The following is a 15,512-nucleotide window of genomic DNA, read 5'->3' as shown; positions in this document are numbered from 1 at the left end:
AAAAATGAAAAATCTCCTCCTACGCAATTTACATCCTTGGAAATCTGCTGATGATGTCAGCTATCAGCCATTTCCAACGAAGTGTCAATGAGTTTGAGTTTTGGATTTGAATTCTGAACATATTTATCTTCATGTGATCAACTTTAGTTGGAGAGATTTCTATTTTCTTGGATTAAATTTAGTTATACGTTATACCATTAGAATTTTTTTCATGGCAGCAAGCTCAATAACATTGTTATTATTGTTGTTATGTGCCATCAACTCAATTCCAACTCATAACAACCCTATGATCAATGTTTCTGAAACTTATCCTATCCTGAGCTAATCTCAACATCTCTAACACACCTGATGCCGTTGCCATAGTCATTGTGTCAATCCATTTCATTCGGATCTTCCTTTCCAGCTGTCACTCCACACTTCCAAGTATGATGTCCTTCTCCAAAGACTTGCCCCTTCTCTCAATATGCCCAAAGTATATGAAACAAAGTTTTAGAATCCTTGCTTCCAAGAAGCAATATGGCTTCATCCTCTCTAGGAATTAACTCAAGTCTTCAACTGTTAACCTCTTGATTGAGGTATGTGTGGCAGGAAAGATTATTGACAATTACCCTCAACCAAGGTCAAACAACTTTCATGCCTTCTATACCTTGTGCTACTTGCCTTGATGTGAGAATCCCTCTCCTCTGTGCCATTGAATATGTTTCAATGTCTTTATGATTTGCTCTTACGGGTATCATTTATCTATCAGGTTTTTTTATTGGGAAGTATCTTTGCCTGTGGCTGCCTTTAATAGCTTGTTGTTGCCGTGTACTGTACAGTCAGAATTGACCCATAGCTGACCCAGCAAGTTTTCAGAGGCAGTTAATCACATGGGAGGAGATTGCCCATCCTTCTCCCAAGAGCAACTGGTGGCCTCAAACCGTGTGCCATCAGAATTGCCGGGTAGCTTCTTTGCCACTAGGCCACCAGAGCTTAATAGCTTAAATATGTAAATGTGTGCTTATGTTTATTGACTGATATATGAAGTATCAAAAAAGATGGAAATAATTCATAGAGCTATTGTATTAAAAAGAACTTCTCTAACTCAACTATTTCAGAAGGTGTTATATAATCAGGAGCCAATTATACTAAAGGGAGAAATTTATACCGCACTAAAAGGCGTAACCAAAACTAAAACCTCAGAAATCAAAGTGTTCTAAGAAATGGGTATAGTTTTAGATGTGCTTACTTGTCTGATAAGAAATTTGAAAGTGTCTATTTGGCCAGTTGTCTAGAATAAACAATTTTTTTTTTGTGCTAGTTCAAAGAAAGTTGGTTTAATAAAACACAGAAATTATTCAGCAATATCACTAATACCAAACACAAGTAAAATAATCTTGTAGTTATTAGGTGCCACGAGTATGCTCTAACTCATAACAATACTATGTGCAAGGAAACAAACCTTGTCCAAAAGAAAATAATGAAAGAAAAAGACAAAAATATGTGGTAGCATATTTACAGAAAATTATCAGACATTTAAGCTGGATTAAGCAAAGTATAGGAACAATGAATATATAAACTGATATCTGATGTATTTTGGCTAATAACAAAGACTTTTTGCTCATGTTCGTTGACGATGCAAAGACATTCCACTCTGTGTACCAAAATAAATAAAATTATAAAGGATGAGACCATAAGAACAACTATTAGTGCTTATGAGAAAATTTGCATTGATGAAGAAGCAGTCATTCAAACAGAACAAGAGGACAGTGATTGGTTTAAAAATTTTTAAAAAAGTATGCATCAAGATTATATCCTTATTCAATATGCACAATGAGCAAATAATTTGACAATTCTGACTTTGTGAAGGGGAATGTGTCATCAAAATTAGAAAAAGTCTTACAAAAAATTGCGACATGCAGTGTACAAAACCTTTCTTGCAAAAAAGGGAAAAACAGTCTTAAAACACTTCCTGTTAAAGCTTATAGAAGCATGTTGTTTGTCTGGTTGTCTTTCTTATATATATATGTTGTGTGCTATCTATGTAGATGATTTCATGCTGTTATTATATGCTAACTATATATATATAAATATATATATATACATATATATTTACATATTATTTTGTATTAAAAGAATAATGTATTTTCTTTTGCCAATCTCACAATTTAAATTATTTGTTTTTATTTCCCTCATTTGCTGTGTAAATTTCACAGGCATAGGAAAATATTGAAAATACTGTAAACTGGATACAGCAGATGCATTTTAGTGTTTAAAATTGCATCCTAGCTCTTTAGAAGAAGATTTTAGAATCACATTTACCCAGTGCAGAGTCATGTAGGACTACAGAAACTTCTATGGTAGTGAATATTGCCTGCCCCTTCCCTGAAGGGAGGAGCACCACAGCCAGGAAGCATTTCTGCCAGTTGTGTGGAACTAGAGGGGACTTCTTCAATAGAGTTTCCCTTTCATTCCCTGGAAAGAGGCGTGTCACAACAGGTAAGCATTCTTGCCAGCTGTTTAGGATCATAAGGGAATTCTTTGGTAAGTAGAGTTTTTCTGCTCTACCCTGAGCAAGTAAGAAAACATTTCACTTCAGTCACAAAGGAGAAGAAAAGATGAGAGGAAAATAAGGTCATTTTCGTAGTTAGAAAGGTCATTTCTAAATCCATCTTGAAATATAGTATTGTGAGTGACAGGATAATATCCATATGCATACAAGGAAGACCTGTTAATACCACTATCATTCATATTTATGCAGCAAAAACCAGAGACAAAGAGAAGGAAAGAGATTATTTCTTCCAACTTTTGCAGTCAGAAATCGATCAAACATGCAACCAAGATGCATTAATAATAATGGCTTACTTGAATGCAAAAGTTGGGAACCAGGAAGAAGGATCAGCAGTCTGGAAAACATGGACTGGGGGACATAAATGAGGCAGGAGATAGGATGATAGAATTCTATAAAATGATTTATTCATAGCAAATAAATTTATAAGAAACATAAACATAGACTATATGGATTTCACCTGATGGTATGCACAGAAATCAGATCAATTAAATTTTTATGAGGCATCATTGGAGAAGTTCAATATAAGCAGTGAAAATTAGGCCAGATGCTGATTGTGGAAAAGACTATCAACTACTCATGCAAGTTCAAATTAAAGCCAATAAAGGTCAAATCATATCCACAGCAATCAAAATTTCATCTTGAGTCTATCCCTCCTAAATTTAAAAACCAACCCAGGAAAAAGTTCGAGACCTTGAACACTACTGAATGAAGATGAGGTGAGCTGTGGGAAGATATTAAGAATATCATCCATGAAGACTGTAAAAGGTCATTACAAAAAAAAAAAAGAAAGAAAGAAAAGAAAAACACCAAAACCAAACAACATAAATTAGATGTCAGGAGAGACTTTGAGTATTGCACTGGAGCCTGAGAAACCAAAGCAAATGAAAGAAACCCAGAAGTTAAGGAGCTGAATAGAAGATTTCAAAGTGCTCACTTTTTAATAATGTAGCTCCCAATTCTTGAAAGAAGTCCCTTCTGGTGCTGTGCTGTTGGTGGGAAAACTCCCTTGTTATGGCATTTATCTCTCCAAGGAAAAGAAGGCAACTTGTCTTGTGGCAGAACTGAGACCAAAAGGAGATAGGTGCACCTATATTCACAGAAGTGTTATTCACAATAGGAGCAAAATGGAAACAGCCTAAATGTTCATCAATCAATAAATGAATTGAGAAGTTTTGGTAAATTCACACTGTGGAATACTATCAGCCCTAAGTAACAACAATTTTGTAAAATACTGTGTAACATGGGAGATTCTAGAGAGCATTATGCTGAGTGAACTCAGTCTCATAAGGGCAAATATTGCATACGACTACTATTGTAAGTAAGAAGCAGGAATGACATCCACTTGCTAAACAAACCTCTGAAAACTCAATGAACTTTGATAAATGTTGGTAGTTGTGGAGGGGCTTCAGGCCTTTGGTTTATAGGGTCGCTATGAGTTGTGCTCAACTCAACAACAATCCACAACAACAACTATTGTAAACCTAAAACGATAAGTTCTCCATACCTTTTCAGTCTATATGCCATATAGATAATTCAGCAATCTGGGCTTTCTGAGGAGGAACGTGAAGTCAAGATTGGAGGAATACTCATCAAGAATCTGTGATATAAACATATCATAACCCTGCTTGCTGAAACTGAGGAGAACCTAAAGTGTTTGCGGCAGAAAGTTAGGGACTGTAGTCTTCAGCATAGAAAGAAGCCCAGCATAGAGAAGACAAAGATTCTTACCACTGAGCCAATTCCCAGCACCATGACAGATGGAAAAGTGATTGAAGTTGTTAAAAATTTCAGCTTGTGAGTGAAAAATGTCAGTCGCAAAGGGACAAATATTGCATGGTGCCACTGCTGTAAAATGGGACTTATATCAGGGTGGGGGTAAGACTGAGAAAAACTGGATAAATTGTGTATACTGCACTGAAACAGAGGAGGGACTGAATAATTTAAAAGTGATGTATGATAGGGCATTATGGTTATCAGAAGAATCCACAATTAAGGTTGCATAGTGGAATGTACTTGGGGTGGTGGGAGGGGTGCGGGGGGGGGGAATGTGTACCAGGGAGGGAGTCTTACTTTTGAAAGAGAGGAGCGAACTGGGAGGCGGGGGGAGAGGGCTGGGCGGGTAGAGAAGTGCACCAATGAATGAATGGAAATCCAAATTCTCTGTAAAAGTTCATTAAAATTATTGAGAAACAAAGAAAAAGAAAAAAAATTCAGCTTGCTCAGCTCCACAATCAACACTCTTGGCACCAGCAGTCAGGAAATCAAAAGTTGAACTGCTCTGGGAAAATCTACGGTCAGAGACCTCCTCAAAGTACTGAAGAACAGCAATGTCAGTCTAGAGCCTAAGGTGCGCAAGATCCAGGGCATGGTCTTCGTAGTTACCTATGCATTAGAGAGCTGGACAAACAGTAAGGATAACAGAAGAAGAATTGATGCCTTTGAATTATGATTCTGTATGAAAGTACTGAGCATGGACTGCCAAAGGAGAGGGTGAACCAAGTTTCTCCTTGGAGACTAGGATTTTGAAGCTCCATCTCACATACTTTGGGCATTTGGCCAGGAATGACTAGTCCTTGGAGAAGAACATCGTACTTGAAAGAATGAAAGGACAGTGTAGGAGAGGAAGACCCCTGATGAGATGGATTGACACTCAGCTCATAACTGGAGTAATAGAGTTAGGTGTTGGAGTCAATGATACTGGCTCAGGATAGGGTGGGATCCAGAGCTAATATATATAGGATCACTATAGGTCACAGGTGACTCTATGACACATAACAACAACAGCAGGATAACTAGGAAGATCTGTATAAATGTCCAAGGGGGAGGGGTAGAGGAGAAGGGAATAGAAACAAAGGGGAAAGTTGGTAATCACTAGGATAACAGAAATAAGCCGGCTGATGGGGGAGGAGTAAAGGATTGGGAAGGAGTCAATGAGAAGATTGGTTAATAATAAGCACAGATAATTTGTAATTATTATATAAAATATAATGCATAAGAATGTATGAAATAATGTAAAGACTGTATAAAACAATGTACATGAATAAAACACAATGTCAATTATTGTATGCAAACCAATAAAAAAGAGAAAATAAAAAGATATTTATTTGATTAAAAGGCACTATGAACATTTTGAGCTATGGTTGCTGAGCAGTAAGAAATTGCTCTACAATCCCAAAGACATGCCGTTTAAGGTCACCAGCACTAGGAGATGAATGGACAATATCCTCTTGCACAATTAAATGCCTCTTATTAACCTGGCTGAGGGTCAGCTATGGGTCCTTTTGGACTCTGTGGTACACAGCAACAGCAGCAGCAACAACAACAACATGAGCATTTATGTAAAAAAAAAGCCACTTGTTGCAATATGTTATTTAATTTCTTTGCTGAGTCTTCCATGGAAAATTGAATTGTTGACTATTTAAAAACTTTTCTTCACTTATGATGATACTGTTCTTTGTTCCATTTTTAAAATTTTTGTTTCTTTATACTAAGTTGCAACTCATTCAGAAGTACAAATGACTGCTTCTTGAAGTTGAGGAAGGTGAGAGAATTGGTTTCTCATACTTTGGACATGTAATTAGGCGAGTCTAGTTCTAAGTATAGAACATTATACTTGGAAAAGAATATTAGCAGAAATGTGAAATAGTCTCAGCAAGATGAAATGCAACAGTATGTAAAAACAGAACACAGCAAAGAATACACAGTTAAGAACTGGACATAACAATGTTTTATGATACATAAAGTTATTATGAATTAGAGTCAAATAGTTTGTACCTAACATCAAGAACATGCTCAATATACAAAGATTCCACTCTCCAATATGTATTAGACTTCAAGAAAATAAAATCCTAATAACTGGACCAATAGGCATTACTATGCTAGTTAAAAAAAAATCTGTATTGTCATTTTACTTGGATCTACAATAACGACCCATTGCTACAGTAGTTAATAAAGCAAAATATGAGTTGCACTGAGCAAAGCTGTAATCAAGGGTCTCTTTATAGCGATAAAGAACAAATATGTCAATTTAAAGGATGACATAATTAATGGTATTTTACATTTCTGAATGTGTGAGCCACATAATTCTTCATAAATTCTAGCCCCTTGAATGATCTGTTAAGCATATAGATTGAAAAGTTATGGAGAAAGGATACCTTCCTAATACACTCCTTTCTTTCTTGATCTTGGATCATGGAGTGTTCTCTTGTTCTATTCAGACAACTTCTTGAACACAATGAAGAGTTCTGGGATTCCCATTTTTTTCAATGTTAACCACAATTTGTTGTGATTCACACAGTCAAAGGCTTTTGCATAGTCAATAAAACACAGACATCCTTCTGGTCCTCTTTGCTTTCATCCAAGATTTATCTAATATCAACAATTATATCTCTAATGTAACACCCATTTCTGAAACCAACCTGTATTTCTGGCGGATCTGTGTCAAAGTATGTTTTAGATATTTGGGGTAATCATCAACAAGATTTTGTTTGCAAGTGACATTAATGATACTATTTGATAATTTCTACGTTCTGGGGAATTGTCTTTTGTGGGAATGAGAACAAGTACTTATATCTTCTAGCCTATCGCCCAAATAGCTGTCCTTCAAATTTCTTTGTCTGACCTGATGAATATATCCAGAGTTTCACCTATTTGTTGAACTGTGTCAATTGATATTCCATTAATTCCTGGGCTTTGTATTTGTCTATTCCTTCCAATCAACTTAAACTCCTTCTTTTATTACCATTAGTTGTTGATTATATGCTAGTTTCTGAAATGGTTACTTACCATCCAATTATTTTTGATACATTGTTCCTGTGTATTCCTTCCATCTTCTTTTGAAGCTTTTGGGATAATTTTGCCCGTAGCATCTTTAGGTAATGCAACTAGAGGCTTGAATTTGTTCTTCAGTTCCTTAAGCTTGAGAAATTCCTATCAAATTCTTCCCTTTGATTTTATGATGACTTTCTGGAGTTGATAAAATGGCATGAGAATTGGAGAAAGACTTATCAACAACCTGTATTGTGCAGATGATACAACCTTACTTGTAGAAACTGAAAAGGACTTGAATTGCTTGCTGTAGAAAATCAGGGATTACAGATTTCAATATGGGTTGCACTAAAAAAAAATTATTCTCACCACTGGGCCAAAATACAGCATCCTGATAGATAGATTGAAGTTGTTGACAAAATTCATCTTTCTTGAATTCACAAACATTTGCCACTAAGAGTCAAGAAATGAAAAATTAGTTACATTGGGAAAATATGCTGTCAAATACCTCTCTAGAATGCTGAAGAGCAATGGTAGTCTAAAAACTAATATGTTCTTATTCCAGGCCATGTCTTCTGAATTGAAAGCTATGCATCTGAGTGCTAGACAATGACAAAAGGTGTCAAAAAGAATTGGTGTCTTTAAGTTGTGGTGCTGGAAAAGAGAATCAAATATGCCATGGTCTGTTAAGCGAACAAACATGTCTATACTGGAGAGGGTGAAACCAGGCTATTCCTTGAAGCTACTTCTGACATACTTTGGGCATGCTGTAAGGAGATACCAGTCCTTGGCGAGGATATCATGCTTGAAATGGTAGAAGGATGGCACAGGTCAGGAAACCCTGGGTGAATTAGCTCAGTGACTGGAGTAATGGGGATAAGTGTGTCAGAGACAATGAAGTTAGTTCAAGACAGAGCTGGTATCAGACCTGTTGTACATAGGGTCACTATGAGGTGGAGTCAGCTCAATGGCACATAACGACAACATGAGTCATCGTCTACTCCATGGCACAATGAATATGGAAGACCAAAGAAGAATTGATACCTTTGAATTATGCTGGAGGTGAAGACTATACCTGGACTGCCAAAAGAACAAAGCCATCTTTCTTAGAGGAAGTCCTCCACAAAAAGGATTGACATAGTGACTGCCAAAATGAATTTAAACACAGTGGAGACTTTGAGAAGGTTACAGGATTCAGCAAAGTTTCTATCTTTTGTTCATAGGGTCACTATGAGTCAGACTCTACTTGGAATCCTCTAAGAACAAAAAGAAGTTACATTTTGAGAAGTTTAAATTGAATTAAAGGAAGTTAAAGTTTCTGAGATTATCAATAAAACAAAGCTTTGTAGGTGAACTTGGAGACGCTTTGATGGTTATATAGAATGGCAGCTGACAGAGCATATTTTGTCAGCCCACTCACATGAACGAGTATGAAAATTGCTCTCTTGTGCCATATTCCTGTTCTGAGATAGGCTATGTGATGTTCCTCTAGCCATTATGGTGACAATCAGGGTTTAAATCTGCATTATAAAGGAGAGTAGAATGAAGGTGACAGAAGTAATCCTGAGGTATGAATTTCTTTATCCAAAAAAATATTCCTTAAATAGCTGCAAATGCATATTTAAAGGAATGTTTTTACAAATTAATCATATTAGTTTCATTTACTGAACTAATAAGATGAATATGCAACTTTTGTGAATTCTCTTGAAAAATGTATAATCAACTTTTCACTGCATATGATTTAATTTTCTTAAGAAAAACTTGTGCATATTCAAAATTATTGGTTGATAATTCTTATGTATATGTATAAAGAAACAGTATGTTCTAAAATACTGCAAAAAATCTAAGACTATATAATATCATGAAAATAAACTTTCCTTGTGGAAGCAAAGCAAAATAAAATAAAATAAACTCTTATAATAACATTTTAAATGGGATGGCCTTTAGCATGAAAAACATAAGATGTGGAACAATATCTAAGGTGTCAAGATCTGCATAATGACTCCTCCACAAAGAGATTAAAGTGATCTTTCGTACGTTATCTCATTTAACTTTAACTTCATACCTGCTTGGTAAGTAACTGAATACATGTTCACTAAATTTAAACCTTCAATTCTATCAACTCAATATATGACATTAAATCAAACACAACTTGATCAGTTTTGTTAAAAGTAGGTCTACCCAATAGATAAAATTGTAACTGTAAAGTCTAATATGATTTATTTGAAGACAAAATTCTCACCAAAACAAATTCACTCTAGGTAAGACTGAAAACTAACACACATCTACCTAGTCAGTTTGAAATATCATGTGTTGCAGGGAAGTTGGAAGTCATGCCACCATATTAAAAATACTAGTAGGGTCATCTATAGTGAACAAGGTTATGATGACCTTCCCACCTAAGACAGACTTAAGAATCAGGTTTGGCTATGAATTTATGAAAATATGTACACTCAAAAATATGGATCTCTCCAAAAGAAGATTTTCTCCAGTAGAAGCAATCAAATGTGGAGATATAGTCATCAAATCCAAAACTCTGTACAGCATTCTTCCTCACATGGCTGCAGTGTTAGACTACACCAAGAATGAGCAACTGGGGAGTCTTTTCCAGAGGACGGACTACGTGTTTGGTAACAAATACTAGAGATCTGCATATGGTGCCTATGGTGCATTTAAGCATGCAGTCTCACACCCAGCTATTTTGGTTAGTTTATATTTAAATGAAAATGATTGATGAGTACTCATTGACAATATTAACAGATATTTCAATCCATAAGCTCTTAAAAATTCAAGTAGATCATTGTTGTAAAAATAGATTACTAGTAAAACAGTATGGGAACTCACGGTGGGGAAGTCTGAGGATGGGTAGGGACAAAATCACAAGGTTACACAGTTTGGGGAGAGGGCCAGTAAATTGGAAGGACCTGAGCGAAAAAAACAAGGTAATAATGGGCAAGGTCCAATGGTGATTACTTTTATAAAACATAATACATGAGAACAATTGTATGAAAAACAATGTGAATGAAGAAAAAAAAAAGAAAAACAATGTGAATGATGAAAATAATGAAACACTATGTATATGAGTTTAGGAAGCAAACAAATTAAAAAAAGAATAATCTGAGGGGGGCAGTGTGGAGATAGGATCCCTGTCCCTAAAAAGCTGTCCCCTAATCTAAAGGGAAACAAACAAAAAAACCACAAAAACTCGAGTAGATACTGAAGTGGCTTGTTATGGTTATGAACGCATTGATGCTGTCAAAAATCCCTGAGAGCAGGCTTGAATTGTTCGATAGAAACCACGCCCATCAAAATTAATCTAATAACGCCTCCTTGGTATGAGATGAGGACCATCACTATGGAGAGAACAGAAGGTCTTTCTTTCCTCAACCAAGCTATGGCTATTATAAAAGAAAAGATTGAAGAAAAGAGGGGTGTTTTCAATGTTAAAATGGAGTTTAAAGTGGTACCAAACAGATGAGACTGAATTTGCAAGACAGCTAGATAGACTTGAGAGAGAAAATGCAGAAGTAGATGGAGAGGAAGGTGGAGAAGAAATGTAAGCCAAAGCTCAAAATTAATTGTGGGAAATTAGGTCTAAATTACAGAATACAAAGCAGCCTTTCCTGGTTGTACTGTATCAATCCTAGACATAAAAATGTTCTAGTATGGGAAACTTTAAAGGTAAATATTTTTTTTTAAATTTCCAAATATTTAAATGTTCAAACAGACCAGAATGAGAAATGTTTCCCTGAATGTCAACAGATTTTACACAACAGCTCAAGTATTTTTTAAGAGGATGGTCTAAATTCACTAGAGACTAAAATCCTTAATCAAAATACACTCATAAAATTAGGTTTGTGGTTTCTTTTTCTCATGTCTTTAGATTGGCACTCTTTGTGCTTCAGTACCTCCATGAGATTGGCCAAAGGCATTCATGCAGTCCTAATACTTACAAAATGTATCCAAACAAACATTAAATATATTTCTGAGATACTTTTAAATTTTAAAAAATCAAATATATTGAATACTAAACATTTTTCACACTGAAAGAACTAAAGAAAAAAATGTGATACTCAAGTTATTATACTGAAGGTCTCTATGGTAAAAATATTAAAGCAAGAAGTATAAAAAGATTATGGAAAAACCAAGTAACTGTAGCAAAATAATTATTTGACACTAAACATTTCAGAACCAATGATATGGAAGGATGATGCCCAACTATGCTGTAAATATTGGTGAAAAAATAAGAATTCAGAATTAAGTAGAGTATCAGTTGGATTGATAAATGGATTCCATTCTCAACATTCTATTTCATTTCAAGAAGTTTGGAAAGTACTACCCGGACAACTGATCACAAGGTATCCATATTCCATATTTGTTCTAAAAAACAAAAAAAAGATGACCCAATGTAATGTGGAAATTATTGAACAGTAGCACTAATGCTATATTCAACTATAGAAGAATACAGAGTCATTGTACCAAAAAGAACCTACAGACATGGAAAAAATTCAGGAAATAGCATATAAGGATAAGCCAAAGGTGATTAAGGAGAAATTGGAAGTTGCTTTGAAGAAACTATCAAAAATAAGATCCCAGAAATGGAAAGGATACCAATTGACTTATTTCAATTAACAAATGCAGCCTGTGATTTGCTCACAAGTCTGAATGCCAGGAAATTTGGAGGACAGCCCTTTATCCAATGGAAAGATGATCCAACAAAATGTAAAAATTATTGAACAATATCATTAATATCAGATGGTTATTGTTGTTGTTGTTGTTATGTGAGGTCAAGTTGCCTGCAACTCATAGCGACACTATGTACAAAATCTCTGAACCCTGCTCTATTCGGTGCTGACCATAATGTCCCTGACACACCTACCCCCATTACCCCAGCCTCTAAGTCAATTCATCTCATCCAGAGTATTCCTCTCTTGCACTGTCTTTCCATAATTCCAAGCACAATGCTTCTCTTCAAGGACTGGTCCTGTCTTTTAATATGCCCAAAGTATGTCAGCTGGAGCTTCGGAATACTTGCCTCCAAGGAGTAGCCTGGTTTCACCCTCTGCAGGATAAACGTGTTTGTCCTCTTAGCATTCCATGGTATATTCAATACTCTACTCCCCAACCACAACTCAAAGCCATGAAGTCTCTTTGTATCATCCTTAGTCATTGTCTAACTTTCTGATGCATGGTGCATAATTGCGAAGGTCATGAACTGTATCAGGTACACCTTAGTATTCAGACTGATGTAGTTGCTCTTCAGGACTCTGGAGATGTCCTATACTAGGTATTGATGAAATGAACAGCTATGAGGTATTTAGAATCAGACGATAAAATAATCTACAATGCAGGAGATTAAAAGGTGAGGGAAAATGGAGTTTCTTTCATAGTTTTAAAAAAACATTTCTAGAGCCATATTGAGATACAATGTTGTGAATGACAGGATAATATCAAAATGCATATGAGGAAGTCCAGTAAAAACTCCTATCATTCATATATATATATGCACCAACTACTAGAGCCATAAGGAGGATATAGAAAACTTCTATCAACCTTTGCAGTCAGAAATCGATCAAATAGATGATCTATATGCATTAATAATAATGATGTTGTTGTTGTTGTTTTTATGTGCCGTCGAGTCGTTTGCGACTCATAGCAAATCTATGTACAACATCCCTAAACCCTGCTCTATCCTGTGCCAATCTCATTGCCTCTGACACACCCATCCCGATTACTCCAGTCACTGAATCAATCCACCTCAGAGAGGGTCTTCCCCTCCTGCGCCGTCCCTCCACTCTGCCCAGCATGATGTCCCTCTCCAAAGACTTGGCCCTCCTTACAACATGTCCAAAGTATGTCAGACGAAGCCCCAGAATCCTTGCCTCCAAGAAGCAGCCTGGTTTAACCCTCTCTAGGATGAATCTATTTGTTTTCTTGAGTACATTCAGTACTCTTCTCCAGCACCACAGCTCAAAGGCATCAATTCTCCTTCTATCCTCCCTGGTCATTGTCCAACTCTCTGATGCATAACAAGTGATTGCAAAAACCATGGCCTGTATCAGCGCACCTTAGTCTCCAGAGAGACACCGTTGCTCTTGAGTACTTTAGAGAGGTCCCTTACAGCAGACTTTTCCATCGCAATGCGTTTTTTGATTTCCTGGCTACTGGTGCCAAGAGTTTTAACCGTGGAGCCAAGCAAACTGAAGCTGTGAACAATCTCAATCTCTTCACCATCCATCCTGATGCTATCAATTGGTCCAGTGGTGAGAATTATTTTCTTCTTGACATTGAGCCTCAGTCCATATTGAAGGCTGCAGTCCTTGACCCTCTTCAGCTAGATTCACATTATGTCAAGAAATGAGAAGTTGTTACTAGCGTCACATGGATCAGGATCTTTGTGAAAAATAGAGAATACCGGCTAGATAGGGAGATTTTGCGGCCTAGTGATAAGGAGTTGCACTGCCAACCTAAATGCATACATTTCAAATCTACCAGCTGCTCTACAGGATAAATATGGGCATTATTCTCCTGTGTGATTTACTGTTTCTGAAAACCCATTGTAATGTCATCAATGAGTCGATTCCAACTCCACAGTACAAATAACAACAACCAGATATATGTGTGTTATTTCCATTGTTGCTGTTGATAGGTGCCATCGAGTTGACTATGACACATAGCAACTCTCTAAACAATGGGTATGAATTTTGTCCTATCATGGAATAGCTTCACCATCTCTGAAACATCTAACTCCATTGTCACAGTCACTGCATCAATTCATCTCATCCAGGGTCTTCCTCTCCTGCACTGACTTTCTGCTTTTTGTGTTTTGTTGACTATACCAAGACAATCAACTGTGTATATCATAAGAAATTATTGATAACACTGAGAAGAATGAGAGTTGCATAACACATAATTGTATTTATAATGAACCTATGTTGTCGTGATGGTGGTGGTGGTGGTGGTGTAGTACCATCAAGGCGGAACCAACCCATAGCTGACCTTCCAGAAGGTTTTTAGAGGCAGTTAATTTCATGGGAGGAGATTACACATCCTTCTCCCTCAGAGTAGCTTATGGATTTGAGCTGTGTGCCTTCAGATTTGCAGTGCAATTTCCTGTCACTAGGCCACCATAGCTACCTATAGGAAACTATAGATGAACAAGCACTTTTTTAAAATAGAACAAGGGAACACTGCATGTTTTAAAATTAGGGATATGTGTGAAAGTTGTATCCTTCCACTTACTGAGTAAATTTGTATGCTGAGCAAATATACAAGTTAATTGAACTATATGAAAAAGAATATGCAATAGAAATGGAAGAAGAGCCATCAACAAACTATTAACCTAGATGATACAAATTTGCTTGCTGAAAGAAGTCTTAAAGCACGCTCTAAGGAAGATTATTTGATTGTGTGGATCACAACACAACAACCACGAGTTACTTCTGTATAGTAAATGGACATACCAGTGTTGTTCTTATTTGTATCTCTCTAATAGTTAGGGATTTTGAACACTTTTAAAGTGGAAGTCGTGCCTGACCAGGACGTGGTATTTTGAACCACTTCTTATGCCTATGAAAATTGAACAATGAATAAAGGAGGCTAAATAATAACTGATGCCTTTGAATTTTGACATTGGCTAAGAGTATTGAATATATCATGGATGGCAAAGGAACTAATTTGTCTCTGTTATATTAAGTTTAGCCATAGTGCTTTTTGGAAGTAGGAATTATGCGACTTTGTCTCAACTAATTGAGGCATGTAATTTGGAGAAGCCATGATTGGGAAAGGATATCAGGCTTGGAAATCTAGAAAGTCAATGAAAAGAGAAAATCTTTCAAAGAGACCTTTTGACATTCTGACTATAATAAGTTTTAATCACAACAAAAATTATGAGGATGCCACAGGATTAGGCAAAGTTTTGTCTGGTGTACATAGAATCACTATGTCAAACTCAGAGTCAATGAATATCTAACAAGATTTGAAATAGTTATAAAAAAGTAATTAATTTCTTTATTAAAATTACTTAGATTTTAATCAACCAAAACCCAACATTATTCATTTGGAGACCATTACATTATTTGATGTTTGAAAAGTAATAACTCCTTTGTCACTAATCCTTTAGGCCAAGATATTAGTTTTAAGTCTAATTAATTATTACCTTATCTGTCTATTTCAACAATTTATACTTTCATTT

General features: G+C 36.0%; 1 pseudogene; it reads left to right on the top strand.

The window, feature by feature from the left end:
- The first annotated feature begins 9,704 nt into the window (after nucleotides 1–9,704).
- Nucleotides 9,705–10,896, top strand: LOC102869719 (annotated as a pseudogene).
- The last annotated feature ends 4,616 nt before the right edge of the window (nucleotides 10,897–15,512 follow it).

The sequence above is a fragment of the Elephantulus edwardii genome, unplaced genomic scaffold (genome assembly GCF_000299155.1).
Source record: "Elephantulus edwardii isolate Elephantulus edwardi_28Jun2011 unplaced genomic scaffold, EleEdw1.0 scaffold00299, whole genome shotgun sequence".
NCBI classification, from domain to species: Eukaryota; Metazoa; Chordata; class Mammalia; order Macroscelidea; family Macroscelididae; genus Elephantulus; species Elephantulus edwardii.
Note: the sequence above shows the minus strand (reverse complement) of the source record. Positions and strands in the feature narration are given on the sequence as shown.